At 53.5% G+C, this 15,206-nt stretch overlaps 1 long non-coding RNA gene across 1 annotated transcript; it reads right to left on the bottom strand.

Annotated features, from left to right (window-relative positions):
* Positions 1 to 410: 410 nt before the first annotated feature.
* Positions 411 to 3,072, bottom strand: LOC139803169 (uncharacterized). Its single transcript, XR_011728913.1, has 3 exons — positions 2,682 to 3,072; positions 2,042 to 2,088; positions 411 to 1,229 (listed from the first exon to the last, which is right to left on the bottom strand). It is a non-coding gene; the product is annotated as an uncharacterized lncRNA (long non-coding RNA).
* Between the last annotated feature and the right edge of the window lie 12,134 nt (positions 3,073 to 15,206).

Genomic DNA, 15,206 nt, shown 5'->3' on the forward strand with positions numbered 1-15,206 from the left:
GGTGACGCAGAGCAGGGACAGGCTCTGCTCCAGGGAAGGGAGGGCAGGCCCAGCCCCTCCTGCTCCTCCCCTGCGCTGCCCCTGGGAACCACAGAATCCTTCTGCTTGGAAAAGACTTCTAAGAGCATCAAGTTCAAGTGCAAAGCCAGCACCGCCCAGGCCACCACTGCCCCGTGTCCCTCAGCACCACATCTCCAAGGCTTTGATAGCCCTCCAGGGATGGGGACTCCAGCCCTGCCCTGGGCAGGTTGGGTCAGCACTTAAAAGCCCTTCCAGTGGAGAAGTTTCTCCTGATCTCCAATCTAAAGCTCCTCTGGGCAACCTGAGACCATTTCCTCTGGTCCTGTCACTTGTTCCCTGGGAGAAGAGATCTCCCCTCACCCACTCCAACCTCCTTTCAGGTGGATAGAGAGAGCAACGAGATCTCCCCAAAGGCAGAGACCCCCTCACGGTGCTGGGAAACACTCAGAGGTTCACCGTGGGCAGATGGTCCAGGAGTGCAAACCTCACCTCCAAATTCCCATCAGTGTTTGTGTCCCCAAACCTCCATGGCCTGGGCTGCCCAGTACAGACCAGCTCTCATCACTCCTCTTGAGTTTTTGGGAGTGTCCCTTCAGAGCAGGGTGCTAGGAGGACACCAGCTTTCCAGATCTCATCTGCCTGCTTTTTTTGATCCCCTCCATCCCTGGCAAGGAGCCTACGGCTGTCTCTTTGCATGTCCCAAGCCTCCCAGCCAGCCCAGCCCCGTGGAGCCACGCTCCACCCGGCTGCCCAAGCTCCTTCCCAAGCTTTCCCTGGAGTGAGTAAGTGTCTCTCCGAGCTGCTACCAGACAGATTGACTCCAGATGCTCACGGACAAACAGGCTGGGAGGCTCTGACACATTCCTGGCGTGCCCAACACCCCCAGGAAAAACATTATTCAGATGAGGCTGGTTGGTGCTGCTCCTGGAGAAGCTGAAAATATTACCTGGGCTTGTGCAGGTTGCTCTGGGGATGCTCTGCTCAAGGGCTCTGCTCTGGAGCACAGGGCAGGGCAGCTGGTGTTAGATGGAGAGCAAGAACCTCCTGAAGCTCCACCAGCTTTCCCGAGCTGTACAGCAGGTAAATCCTGCAAAAAGGACTCTGTGGCACTGCAGCTCCCAAAGAAAGCCCCAGGCAGCAGGGCAAGGGGGGCTCCTGCTCCCAGGCTGGTGGCCCAACAGGTGAGGGCAGTGCTCAGCCACGTGCATCTGGTGGAGAGAAACACAGATCACAAAATGGTTTGGGTTGGAAAAGGCCTTTAAATGGCATCTTGTGCAATCCCCATCTTCATGAGACCAGGTTGCTCACAGCCCCATCCAAACTGACCTGGAGTGTTTCCAGGGATGGGGCATCTCCCACCTCTCTGGACAGCCTGGGCCAGCATCTCACCACCCTCATGATATAAAAATTCTAGTGTCTCATCTATGTCTCCCCTCTGTCAGGTTACAAACATCATCCCTGGTCCTATCACAACAGACCCTACTAAAATGTTTTGTCCCAAAATATCTGGGCACCTTGGCAGCCCTGAAGGACACCAGGACAGCAGCCTGAAGGGTGAGGAGGGGGCAAGGGCAATCCCCCCCCTCTCCCCCTTTCCCCTGCCAGCCCTCAGCTGCCCAGATGTGTGCAGATGTTGGAACAGGTTGCCCCCAGAAGCTGTGGCTGCCCCATCCCTGGCAGTGTTGAAGGTTGGATGGGGCTTGGAGCCCCCTGGGCTGGCAGAGGGGTCCCTGACCATGGCAGGGGGGGCACTGGGTGGTCTTGAAGGTTCCTCCCAACCTATTCTATGCAGGGGATTGCTGGTGCAGGGAAGGGTCCTGGGGAGAAGTGCCAGTGCAGAAGATGGACCTGAGCCCTCCCCAGGCCCTGTGCTGGAGGAACCCCATCCATCCATCCATCCATCCATCCATCCATCCATCCATCCATCCCTCCATCCCAGCTCCCACTGGGGCTGGGAACAGCTTTGACATGGAGGAGCCAGGCTGGATTTTGGTCAGGGAAAAACTCTGTAATTCATTACCTGCACCCCAGGACAGACTGGATTGTAATAAACACCTTCTTTGAGTCCTGTAGATAGAAGTTACATGAAAATTACCTTCTTTAAACAGAACATTAGCATTTCAAAGTCAAACATGAGGAGTTGGTGAAGCACAATGGGCAGGCAGGATTGTACTTTGCCTCCTTACCTGCTGTGATGTTTTCCATCACCCTCTTTCCTCTTCATCCCCATGGGATGGACCACAGGGTTGGGTCCAGGACCTCCCAAACCTCTCCCCACATTTTCCACTGTGGGATGGAGAAGAAGAAATGCCTGCCAGGAGGTGGGTGTGTGAGCTGCTTTCCAAAGAACAGGGGAGCAACCTCCTTCAGCAGGTTGGGAAGTGGCAAAGGTTGAGCCAAGGTTGTGTTTGTGGGTCTGGGGGATCAAAAAAAAAAAAAAAAAAGTATTTTTCTGCCCTGGTGGAGAGTTATGCAGCACTCACTGCCCAAGCCTTGAAGCTGTGATCCCCAGAGCACTTGTCAGCAGCAGAAGCAGTGCAGAGGAGAAAGGTGGCAGTGAATGGGGACATGGGGACATGGGGACATGCTCAGAAGAAGCATCTGAGCAAACGAAATCTGTTTGAAAGTGAGGGGGAAGACAAGATGGGAATGGGTTTTACCTGGGAAGTCTCGAGGAAGAACTGGAGACAGCAATGATGGAGAAAAAATACCCCAAACATCCCCAAGCACTGCAGGGTGGGCTTGGGGGTTCCAGGACCTTGGGTTCCTGCACAGGGGAGCCCAGGGAGCAGTTCCACAAATTCCCAGCACAAAGATCCAGGGGGGAACTGAAATAAAACAACAAAACCAACAACAACCAAAAGGCAGATGCAAGCTCTGGCTTGGGAAGCCTTTCAAGTTCCTGTCGCTGCTGGAGGGTATTAACCAGGGAAGCCCTAACTGGTGGCTTGCCATGCTCCCAAACCCTTCCTCAGCACTTTTCCAGCACCAAGCTGCGTGGAAGCCAAGATCTGGGCTGCAGCTCCTGCATATTCAGCACAGCTCATCCCCATTCCCAGCCTCAGGCTCCCCAAGCAGATGCTGGAGGAGATAGGACAGAGCCCTAACCCCAGCCCGGTTAGGGCACGGGATCTTCCACAGGAGAACACAATGCTGGGTCTATCTTTGATCAACACAGCTAGGAGCCCAGGAAAAGCAAAAAAACAAGCTTAAACCAAGCTCAAAAGGAGGGTAGAGCCCTCTTGGCTAGTGGAGGAGTTGCCCAGCAAACATTGGTGGGGAGAAGAGCCAAGGATGTAAAATTAGACCCTGGCAGGGACACCAGGCTCTCTGCAAGCTCTCACTAGATGTGTGCTCAACTTTTGCAGCCTTAAATAATCGGTGCTAATAATACCACCTTGCCTTCAGACAGATGAAGGCAATTTTACAGGAGTAATTAAAGAGCAAACATTCCCAGCAGCACCACAGCCATCAGAAGGCACCAAAGCCCATTTTGTGTCGGGGACACCGTGGGCAGGTGGGACCCAAACTTCTTCTGCACCAAAATGCTTGAAGCCAGGCAAGGAATTGGAGCCTTATCTCCTAGCAGGCTAATTACTTCTTGTTTTTCAAGATAATGTTCTGCAGGTAGGAATGGGGCTGCTGTTGCTGCTCGTCTGCAGCAGCTGTGAAGATTGTGCTGCTGGATATGTGACTCCTTATCTCTTATCTGTGATTCTTTTCTCTTTGCCACTCACTTCAATGTGTTTCAGGGTCCGAGCAGATTTTTTTCCCCATCTCCAGAGAACTTTGCCAACTCCAGGGCTGGTGTCAAGGTCTCAGCAGGTTCCCCATGGTGCTGTGTCACCCAGCCAGGATGAGACCTTCAGCAATCTGTTTTCTTCGTGAAATATTCTTTAGCAAATGAGTTATATTCTCAATCCTGGTTTCTGGGATTCTTCCTCAGCCGTTTGCTCACCAGGCCCTGGCCAGCTGGGGTTTGCAGGCACTGGAGCCAGGGATGGTTCTTGGGTTCTGGTTGGGAAATGAGCATTTTGAAGGGGAGTGGGGCTCAGCTCAGGGCACGTGCAGGGCCAGAAGTGCCCGAGGAGCTGTGCAATGGCAGGAGAGGGAAATTCAGCCTCCTGCATCCACGTCAGGTTGGATTTCTGGGTGGGGAGCCAGCAGGCAATTATTATTCCTGGGGCTCATTAGCCAGGCTGTAACACTAACACAGAAATCCTGCCTGGGCAGGAAGGTTTCCCAGGGCTCTCTGCACTCCGGCAGAGCTGGGGCTGGGACAAGAAGCCAGCAGAGGGAACAGATTGGGGGACACTTTGGGTTCAAACCGGGATGGTTCCCCCCTGCCTGCAAATTAAAAAAATCTCCCGTGCATCCATCTAGAGGCAGCCACGGGAGGCATTTCACAGCTGCCAGAAAAAGGGCTCTGGGAGCCAGGAACCCAGAAGATAAAACAATTTCCTAATTGGAAGTGGCACCCAACATTTTGCCTCTTGCCCCTTCCTCTGAGCTGGGTGGCAAGAGGCTGGCAGGCAGCCAGGGGATGGAGCCAAGGGAGGGCCCAGCCCAGGGAGGTGGTCGGGGTGTGACTCCCAGAGACCCCACCCTATTGTTTTTTCCAGCACCCTGTCACTTTGCATTAAGAGGAACGAGGCCCATCAAAGGCAGAGCTGGGTGCAAGGCTGAGGAGGAGTGACAGGGCTGGTGCAGAGGAATTTCACACGCCAGCCCAGGCATTTTCTAGCTCACTGAGTCGTGCTTTTTTTTTTTTTTTTTCCCCCACGTGTTTGTTTTGTTTTTTTTTTTGGTTGGGTTTTTTTTTTTCAGATGGCTTTGCACTTGGCAGACCTCAGCAGCCTGGCACATGGGGAGAGTGCAGCTTTCTCCACTGCCAGAAGAAGCCAAAAGTCTTCATTCACTCATTTACTCATTCACTGCCTCCACAAGATACAATTATTTTCCAGGGCCTGCCCGACACACAGAAAGATGCTGTGACACGTGCTGAGCCAGGGCGAGCAGAGGAGGAGCAGCCAGGCAGCACCCTCTGCAATGACCACTTGCTGTCACAGCTGTCACACCAAGTCCCCCACGCACCAAAGGGGCCTCTCCAAAGCCAGGATGGCAAGTGCTGGGCAACCAGGGGGAAAGATCTCAGGAGCTGGGACTGCTCTTCTGCATCTGTGCAACGTTTCCTAGGGCAGGACCCCAGCACTGTCCCCACTGATGCCTCTGCATCCCCCATGGAGGTGGCTGCTCACCTTCTGTCACCCTCCCTTACTGCCCAGGAGGGCTGGAGACCCCTCTGGCCCCTGTTTTGGGTTTTTTTTTTTCCATGAGGACCTCCCCAAACCTCAGCATTTTGGCATTTAACCAGAGCTTGCTGCCTACAAGGCGTTGCTCTGCAAGGTCTACCTAGAAAAAACCTGGTTGCAACCCATTCTCTTTTGGGGTGTCTGCTCTGAGGGGGAGCCCCAAAACTCACCTGTGCACTGTCCTGGGGGATGCTCACTGGTGTAGGGAAAGGCAGGATGAGGAGGAGCAGGAGCTGAAGGAAACGGTGGGAAGAGCAAGTGGAGATGGAGCCAGGAGGCCTGATGGGGAGGCTGGGGACCCTGTCCCTGCTCCAGGCTGGGGACCCTGTCCCTGCTCCAGGCTCTGGGACCCTGTCCCTGCTCCAGGCTGGGGACCCTGTCCCTGCTCCAAACAGGTCCCAGGGGCTGCAGGACCCCAGGCACCCCTCCTCTTGGAGTTGCAGAGCAGGAGCACAGCCCAGGTCTGGATCTCAGCAGCTTTTCCCAGGCCCTGTTTAGCCACAGCAGGGAAGACTGATCGAGTTTGCAGCTCCATGAGCTTTCTAGTGAGGCAAAACCAGGCACAGAGCTTTAACCTTCCCATCAGAGAGGGAAGTGAGGAGAAACCCTTGCAGAAGGCTCCCTCAAGCCCCATCCTGGCATTCGCCTGGTTCCACAAGAGCATCCTCCTGCATTAATCCAAATTCCATCCATCATCTGCTCCCACTCCCACGCCTTCTGCCCAGCCAGCCTTTCCCAGCTCTCTGATGGATAAATACTTGTCTTAAGTTGCCATCTAGGGGAGCAGAAAAAGCCTTCGGAGGGAGGTTACAAACCAGAGCCCCGGCGAAAGCCTCCAGGTGCTTTGCTCCCTCCCACCCTAAACAGCCACCAGGAATGAAAACCGAGTTCCTCCAAACACCTGAAATCCAGCACAGCAGTGGAACTGCAAGCACAACATTCCCTGGAGTCCAGGGAAAGGTTTTATGGGCCCTGAGAGCTGGTTTGATGGGGAGAGGAGGATGCTCCAGGCAGGGTTTTCCCCCAGGAGAGGACAGGGTGTAGGGTCCATCCCCGGGAAACCCTGGGATGCAGGAGTAGGAACACCTCTGAGCTGTCTCTGGAGATCTCCCCCTTCTTTTTCCAGGCTCCTGGCAGGAGTGCTGGAGGGGGCTGAGAGCAGGAGAGCTGTGAGCAGACTGCCAGTGGCAGCGCGGGGCTTTAAACCCAGCCATTTTGTTTCGTTGAAAGGGGGAAGATTAGAAATAAAAGAAAATAAAGAGGTTAGATCAATGCGAGCTCTCCAGCGACGCTAAACCCAGATAGGCACAGGCTGGGAGAAAAATTCTGCCAGGCTCAGAACAGAGAGCTGGGGGGGGGAGGGGGGGTGAATAAGGAAGAAGAAAGAGAGAAAAGCAGGGGGGGAAATGAGAGAGGGTGGATGGGGTGTGCGGGAAAGCCACGAAGCCTTCGTGCTGCCAAGCCCTGGGGAGCTGAGACCCTGCCCCGTGTCCCCAGGACCCTGCCCCATGTCCCTGAGACCCTGCCCCATGTCCCCGAGTTCCCTCCCCAGGTCCCAGGCTCCCCCAGCAAGGCTGTGGAGCTGCTGTTCTGGGGTGGAAGCTGCCTCCCAGCTCCTCAGACAAAAGGTTGCCTCTATCTGCATTTCTAAAGTACTTATCGCAGTGGTGTCTCGGTGCTCCGAGCCCTTTCCTAGAGAAGGGCAGAGTGTTTCTATTGTTGTTATACAAATAGCTTCCCCTGCCAGTTCCTTTCCTTCCAGGCTACTGAGTGGAGCTTGGCTCGGCTCCCTCTGGACTAATTTGATGAGAGATAATTATCTTGTTAATATCATCTTATTTTCATAAGCCCCAGCCTCTCCTTTATTAATTCTGTCAGCTCCTGGTTGCCTTGCTTTTAGGTCCGTGTCTTTTCAAAACAGTATTAACAGACACTTCTGGGAGAAAGTGGCAAAAAAAAAAAAAAAAAAAAAAAAAAAAAAAAAAAAAAAAAAAAAAAGAGAACTTCACTTGGAGAATGTAAATATTGACATTTTTCCAGGATGGACAGTTTTAATCTGCTCCTGCTCTCAACGCTGGCCCCCGTGGGAACTGCTGGGACACAGGGCTGGGATGCAGCGGGAGATGCTCAGGCTCTGGGATTCCCTCCTGAAAGGCAGCAGGGATGGGTGATCCGCAGCAGAACCAGGCAGGGAGGGGCCCCAGGACACGCAAAACAAGGTGCAGCCTGGCAGGGACCCCTTCTGTGCCCCTTCTTTGGGCAGGAAGTGGGAAAGGAGCAGGGCTGGGGGTTGGTTGGAGTGGAAAGGCTGAGTCCCAGGTAGGCAGAGAGCTGAGGGTGAGGGTGAGGGTGAGGGTGAGGGTGAGGGTGAGGGTGAGGGTGAGGGTGAGGGTGAGGATGAGGATGAGGATGAGGATGAGGATGAGGGTGAGGGTGAGGGTGAGGGTGAGGGTGAGGGTGAGGGTGAGGGTGAGGGTGAGGGTGAGGGTGAGGATGAGGGTGAGGGTGAGGGTGAGGGTGAGGGTGAGGGTGAGGGTGAGGGTGAGGGTGAGGATGAGGATGAGGATGAGGGTGAGGGTGAGGGTGAGGGTGAGGGTGAGGGTGAGGGTGAGGGTGAGGGTGAGGGTGAGGGTGAGGATGAGGATGAGGGTGAGGATGAGGGTGAGGATGAGGATGAGGATGAGGATGAGGATGAGGATGAGGATGAGCTGGTAGATGGGAGCTGACCCCGAGCCAGGGGAAGCCTATGCAGGGAGACAGGCCGGGCAGCAGAGCACCCCAGGGTACCCACAAACCACTTCCAAGTCTTTCAGACCTCATTATCTCTTTGAGAGAACCTTTCTGGTTATTCTTCCTGGTAGCAGTGCAATTGTATTATCTCATACAAGCCCTGCACATGACTCATTCTGAAACCATCCCTGGAACTGCAGCCAATGCCCCAGAGCTCTGTCCCTCTGCCCTTGCCCTGCACTCCTCGGTGTGCCCAGGAGGACCCCCCCAGCCCTGCCAACACTTACCTGCACCCAGGGGACACTCCAGGGGTTGCTGATGGCCTTGGACCAGCCCTGAAGAGGACCCCGAAGCTGTCCAGCTGCTTGCAGCCCTGTAGCACCAGCTCTGCAGGACTGAGGAGCTTTGGGGTTTTGCTAGGGCAAAAAAGAAAAAAAAAAAGAGAAAAGTTTTAGTATTAACTGGAGTTGGTTATCTTCCTGGCTGGGGCAAGTTGAGCAGGATTTAGAGATGGTTACCTTATTTTGGATCAGACCTGCAGGCTTCCTCTCAGTCCCATTTTGGGGATCTCAGGGTGGGTTTGTTTTTTTTTTCCCCCCTGGATGTCCAGCTCAGTCCCTGTGAAACAAACCCCTCATGCAAACGCTCACCTCTAACCAGGTGTTTAAAGTTAAGGAGGTGCTCGAGGGGTTTTCTGAATCAGGCCATAAACAGAGGGTTACAGAGCCCTGGCCCCGTCTCCCCACATCTCCTTCTCTGGAGACCTTCAGGACCCATCTGGAGGCTTTTCTGAGTTCCCTGCCCTTGTTCTGGTCCTGCTCTTGCAGGGGGTTTTACTCGATGATCTTCAGAGGTCCTTCCAAGCCCTGAGGTTGTGTGAGTTCAAACCCCTGCTCTCTGCCTGACCTCAGTGACACAGACACCAAACTCACCCAGGAGAGAGGACGAGGTAAGGAGTGGGTCTGGGAGGCTCCCTCTCTGCTAGGAACCGAATTTCTTGAAGCTCTCTCCCGCCTGCTTGCAGGAAGCAGCTTTTTTGTTCTCATTGATACGAGTGCTCACACTGTGCTTCTCACTGGAGCATCCAAAAGCTTCCCAGGATTGCATTAAACAACGTGAGTAATACCTGCAGCGGGCTCCTAAGCTGGGGGTTTCAAGTCAGGAGCTTTGGCTCATTTATTCAGGGGACTAAATTCATTCAAGGAGGGAGTCAGGAAGTGAGTTTCCAGGAGCTGCATCTGTACTCACAGCATTTCACCATGCAAGCCTCTCATCCTTCAGCTGGGAGGTTATCCCTTTAACCAGTCCTGTGCTGGGCCACTCGTGCAGGCTCCCCTGTGCAGAGGGAAACTGGTTCATAAGCCATTAAAAAAATATAATAAATCAACTTGTAAAAATTATATTCAATGCTGCAAGTAATACTGCCACAACAGGACTTGAGGAGGGCCAGGGGGTTAAAGCATTCATCCAAGCAGCCTGGAGGCAATAATTTGGGCATCTCCATCCTGAAAGAGGTAAAGAGCGTCATTTAAAAAATAATAATAATGTAAGAGTTGCAGGAGGAGGAGGAGGAGGAGCACAAGACAGTAAAAGAGGTAAGGAAGAAGATCAGGTGGAGGGGTTCTCCAGTTGCCCTGGGGATGCTCTGCAGGCAGGCTGGGGGGGCTGCAGGGCAAGGTTTGCTCTGCCTGTGTGCTGACTGCTGCCCTCCTGGGACACCAGGCTGGCTGCTCACAGAACCACAGGAATCTGAGAAACTTCCAGGTTGGAAAAGACCCTTGGGATCATCAAGTCCAACCACAGAAATCAGAGAAACTTTCAGGTTGGAAAAGACCCTTGGGATCATCAACTCCAACCAGAAAGGCTCCACACAAGGGGCTGACAGCCAAGGAGAAGCAGTGGTTGGGTCCAGCTACTGAGCAGCCCTACAGCAGAGCTGGTAGGAAGGTTGAGTCTCTGCTCTGGCAGCACCACATCTCTGGTTGTTGTGTCCACCAAGACACTTCAGGTAGGCTACAGGATGTGAGAAGCAGCAGAATTTGTACCTCTGGCTTCAATCCCACAGCCCTGGAGATGGGGTTGGTGCCAGGCAGGTGCCTCAGCCCAGTCCCTGTGCTCCAGCAGCCCCTCTGATGACACGAGGGACTTGGCTGCTCAGTTCTCGTGGCAGGAGCTCCTGCTTCTCCAAGCAGAGGACCCCCCAGGAGGAGCAGGTCCTGCCCAGGCAGGATTGCAGCAGCCCAGGTGAGATGCTGAAGAACTGCAAATGCTTCCCATGGACAAGCTGGAACCATCACAGCTCAAGTTTCTTCACCCTGCAGCTTTCACCCGGATCTGGAAAGTGGTTTCATGATTATCTCTGGCCCAAAGTTTCTCCAGAACTTACAAGCCCTGCCCCATCCTTTGCTGAACCACCCCAAAGTTCACTTTGGCTGCAAAGCAGGTTGGGAGGCTGAAGCCACCTCCTGGTGATGATCCTGCCCTCCCACCCCCTGCTCCTGATGCTGCCCAGGGGGACAAAACTTCCCTCTGCCCTGCAAGATCTGTGCAGGGATGTAGGGCAGGACCAGTGGGACCTGGCTGCCTGGCCACCAGGCACATCTGAAGAGCAGGGAGGTCACCAAACAACAGCCCAGCAGGAATGCTCCTCCCCAGCCACCCCCTGCACCAGATTTTGGTTTATCCTCGGGTTTAAATCTGCAGCTTCCTCCCTTATTTACTGCCCACTGTCCTGCCCATGCAACAAACACAGAAATATTGATGTCCTCATCTGCTCTCCTGTGAAACCCATCATTTTCCCAGCCAAGTGCTTCACAGACTTTCAAGAATTCATTTGCACAAGAGTCTGTACTGTGAAGGCCTTTATGAAGATTAAATGGAGCCATTAGTTTTAGATACCCAGTCAGAGACACCTGGTTCCTGTTTGGTTGGGTTTGTTGTTTGGTTTGGTTTGGTTTTTTGGGTTTTTTTGTCTTCTTTTGTTTGGTTGGTTGGTTTTGGGGGGCGGGGGGTTGTTTTGAGGGTTTCTTTGGGGTTTTTGTTTGTTTGGCTTTTTTATTTTTTTAAAACTTTTTTTTCATCAAACTTATTAAAATATTTAAAGCAGCCCTGAGAAGGACTTGGGGTGCTGGGTGCAATGGGGAGACCTCAGAGCACCTTCCAGTGCCTGAAGGGGCTCCAGGAAAGCTGGGGAGGGACTTGGGACAAGGGCCTGGAGGGATGGGATGAGGGGGAAGGGTTTCCAGCTGCAAGAGGGGAGATGGAGAGGAGATGGGAGGGAGAAATTGTTTGGGGTGAGGGTGCTGAGCCCCTGGGTGCCCAGGGTGCCCCCAGAAGCTGTGGCTGCCCCATCCCTGGCAGTGTTGAAGGTTGGATGGGGCTTGGAGCCCCCTGGGCTGGGGGAGGTGTCCCTGACCATGGCAGGGGGGTGGAACAAGGTGATCTTTAAGGTCCCTTCCAACCCAAACCAGTTTGGGATCCTGTGAAGGGATGGCTCATGTGTTCAGAGCAAGGTTCCCACAGACTCCAGCTTTGGTACCACCCCCTCCAGCCTCAAGCAGTTCCATTCTCAGGGTCTCCAGCCAGGTGCCAGGAAATGAGGAACATGTTAGAAATCACCAGTGAAATCTCTGGTGTAGAGGACTTGAAAGCTGTCAGATGGGAGCACTTTAGCTCAGACCAAGAAAAAAAAAAAAAAAAACAAAAAATAATCTGTAGCTCTCCAGGGCAACATCCAGTTGCTTGAATCTTTCCCTTCCCACAACAACTTGCATCCTTCTTCCCTAACTCTTGCCCAATTTTGCAAGAATCACAGGGTCCTACAGCCTGCAGAAGCCCTGTCCTACCTTCAGACCACAGCACAGGACCAAAAAAACAGCCAGAAAATCATGGCCAGACACCCAAAACCTCCTGGCAGTGCTCACCCAGAAGGACTCAAGAGGTCTGGATCAGCTTTGCTGGTGTGTTCACAAAAAGTTGGTTTGAAACCTTTGCTCCTGGCATTTTCTGGGGTCTTAAAAAAGAAACTAGCAAAATATTTGATTGTGTTTCACCAGATTAAGCCCTCCCAAGCTCACCTAGATGTGCCACGTGGTGGTGGCCACTGCAAGCATCACCCCCTCCCTCTCCAAAAGGCAGATGTCCCCCAGGGCCCTGCCAGGGCTTGGGCATTTCCAAGCCAACCAAGGTGGTTACCACACTCTTTTGCAGAGCAAACAAGGAGGGGGGTGAATTAATTTCAGGCAATTTATCACCCGGGCAGCACAGCAGGTGACAAGTACAACTCTGCAGCCCGGTGATCAAAGAGCACCCAGTGGGTCTGCAGGAGTTGGTATCTGAAGGACCCAGGCAGAGGCAGTGAATGTTCCAGCTCCCCATCCGGGAGGCATCAATCATTTTCCTGTTGGTTATCAGTTCCTATCATGTGTCTCTCGTGCATTTTTAATCGGTTAATTACTTTATTCCTACACTAAGCACACCCTCAAGCCCCAATTATTATCAGCATTCAGCCCTCTCTCCATCCTGGATGGCTTCTCCAGGCTCTGCTCACTTGGTTCCTGGGCCACTCTTCCTTCTCCTACAATACCACCGGGGTTCTCTGATACCTCCCTGAGTCCTCTGCCAGGCTGGAGCAGACTTCTTCTCATTACTCTATTATCGAGCTGCTTATCAGCCCCGTTCCCAAGCTCCTCATTACTGCAAGTTGCAATTACAACAGCTAATTGCCCTCCTTTCATTCCTGCCTCACTTCCAACCATCTCCTGCTTCTTCCACTTCCCAGCTCCCCACAGCCAGACCATTGATTTGATTCCCCCACAACCCCACAGCCAGACCACTGATTCCCCCACAACCCCACAGCCAGACCATTGATTCCCCCACAACCCCACAGCCAGACCATTGATTTGATTTCCCCATAACCCCACAGCCAGACCATTGATTTGATTCCCCCACAACCCCAAAACCAGACCACTGATTCCCCCACAACCCCAAAACCAGACCACTGGTTCCCCCACAACCCCACAGCCAGACCATTGATTTGATTCCCCCACAACCCCACAGCCAGACCATTGATTTGATTTCCCCATAACCCCACAGCCAGACCATTGATTTGATTCCTCCACAACCCCAAAACCAGACCATTGATTCCCCCATAACCCCACAGCCAGACCACTGATCTCCCCCACAGCCCCACACCTGAGGGACAGCAGAGCCTTTCCTTTGCTTTCCTCACCCTCCAACCTGAGGGTTTTGTTCTGTCAAGGCTCTGGCTGGGCCCCAGGGAGGAAATCCAGCTCTTTCCTCATCCTAAACTCTCTGCTTCATTTGGAAAAGAATCGAACTTGGTGCTTTCTCCAGAGGAACTGAGCACCTGCTCCTGGATGGAGCATCTGGAGCTGCTCTTATGCTGTGCAGTGAGGGCAGGAGTGGGGGAGCTGCCCCTGCCCCTGGGTTTGGGCTGGGAGGATGGAGCAGGACATGCCCAGGAACCACTGGAGGAGGAACAGTCACAGAATCCCAGAATGGTTGGGTTGGAAGAGACCTCCCAGCTCATCCAGCCCAACCTGTGCCCAACACCCCAGTCAGCTCCTAAACCCTGTCCTTAAGGACCAGCTCCAAATGCCTTTTAAATGCCTCCAGGGATGGGGACTCCACCTCTGTCCTGGGCCATCCCAATGCCTGACAAAGAAGTTGAATCACAGAATTGCTCAGGCTGGAAAAGACCTTCAGGATCACCCAGTCCATCCCCCACTTGCTGGGGGGGCTCTGCAGCACCTTCCCACCCTGAGTTCCCCCCAGCTCCTCAAAATCTACCAAAATTGTCAGCAAGGTAGAACCCCAGCAGATCAGGGTTGCTTCTAGCCCCAAAACCTGCAGCTCCTGGTGTGCAGGACACATCCCAGCTTTGCTTCCAGTCCCCATTCTCCCCCCTGGGGCTCAGGACCCACCACACATACTGGTGGCCCATACTGGGATGTGATGACCGTGGCCAAGTGCCAAACCTTGTGCTGGGAACAGAGCACTGGCTGCAGCTCCTCTGCCCTTTCCCTTGGCTCTCCTGACCCCAAACCTCAGACATCCACACCCCATGGAAGAGCAGGCTGGTAGAGAGGGGCTCGTTTCGGGCATGGAAAGCAGCATTTCCCCTGCCTGCACACTAATCCCATGTGCAATATTAATTATCCAGCCAGCACCGTTGCCATGACAGCCCTCAAACCAGCAAAGCCAACACAAGCAGAGCAGAGCCTCACCCCACCCTTCCTCCTGCCTCCTGCCCTCAGCCAATGTCCCAGGGCCAAGCAGTGGTGGCAGGGGAGGGATGGGCACCCGTGGTCTCAAGGGTCACCCAGACAAGGAAAAGTCCAGATTTGGACTTTTTTGGAAGTTAGGCTTAATTCTGAAGCTGCATTCCAAGAGCAGACTGAAGTCAAACATGCCCATTTTTAGGTCAAAATTACTCTTTTTTTTTTTTTTTTTTCCCTTATCACAACATTGGCCTAGCTCTAAAAGTTAAAAAGGGATGATTAGAGGTAGAAGGAGCAAGGAAGAAAGAAATGAAGGGGGTGGGTGTGCATAAACAGAGCTGGAGCCCAGAAAAAAAATTACACAAATATGAGATCAAAAGAGAAGGAGCCAAATTCTGAATAACCCCAGAGATGCAGCACTTCCAGCCCAGTGCCTGACACTTAACAAACCCCACAAGCAGTGACAGAACAGATTTGGGTCCCTCCCCTTCCCACCCAAGGTAACTTCATGGCTCCCAAAACGGGGAGGAGGTCACCATTTCACCTGACACCAGGGCAGGTGTTGGCAGGTTCAGGGTTTTGCTAGGGAAAGGTTTGGGGTTTTTTCCCAAAACTAAAAAACCAGAGCCATTTTCCCCTCTCTGAGAAAGCACTGGGGAGGGACATGGGCCTCATTTGCAGGGTCCACAGGTGGGAAGCCCACAGACCTGGCACCCACAGGACTGGGTTTGGCCACGTCCGTCCCATGTACAGGTGACACCAAAAATCCTGTGCCAGGGATTCATGGCACAGGGGAGACCCTGAGAGCCACTCAGCCCCATTAAACCCCTCTCCCTTATAAACCAACCACCTGGTCAGGCACCTGGGGAGAGGGGACCAGGGTGGCTTCTGCTGTGGCTTT

The sequence above is a fragment of the Heliangelus exortis genome, chromosome 15, assembly GCF_036169615.1.
Source record: "Heliangelus exortis chromosome 15, bHelExo1.hap1, whole genome shotgun sequence".
NCBI classification, from domain to species: domain Eukaryota; kingdom Metazoa; phylum Chordata; class Aves; order Apodiformes; family Trochilidae; genus Heliangelus; species Heliangelus exortis.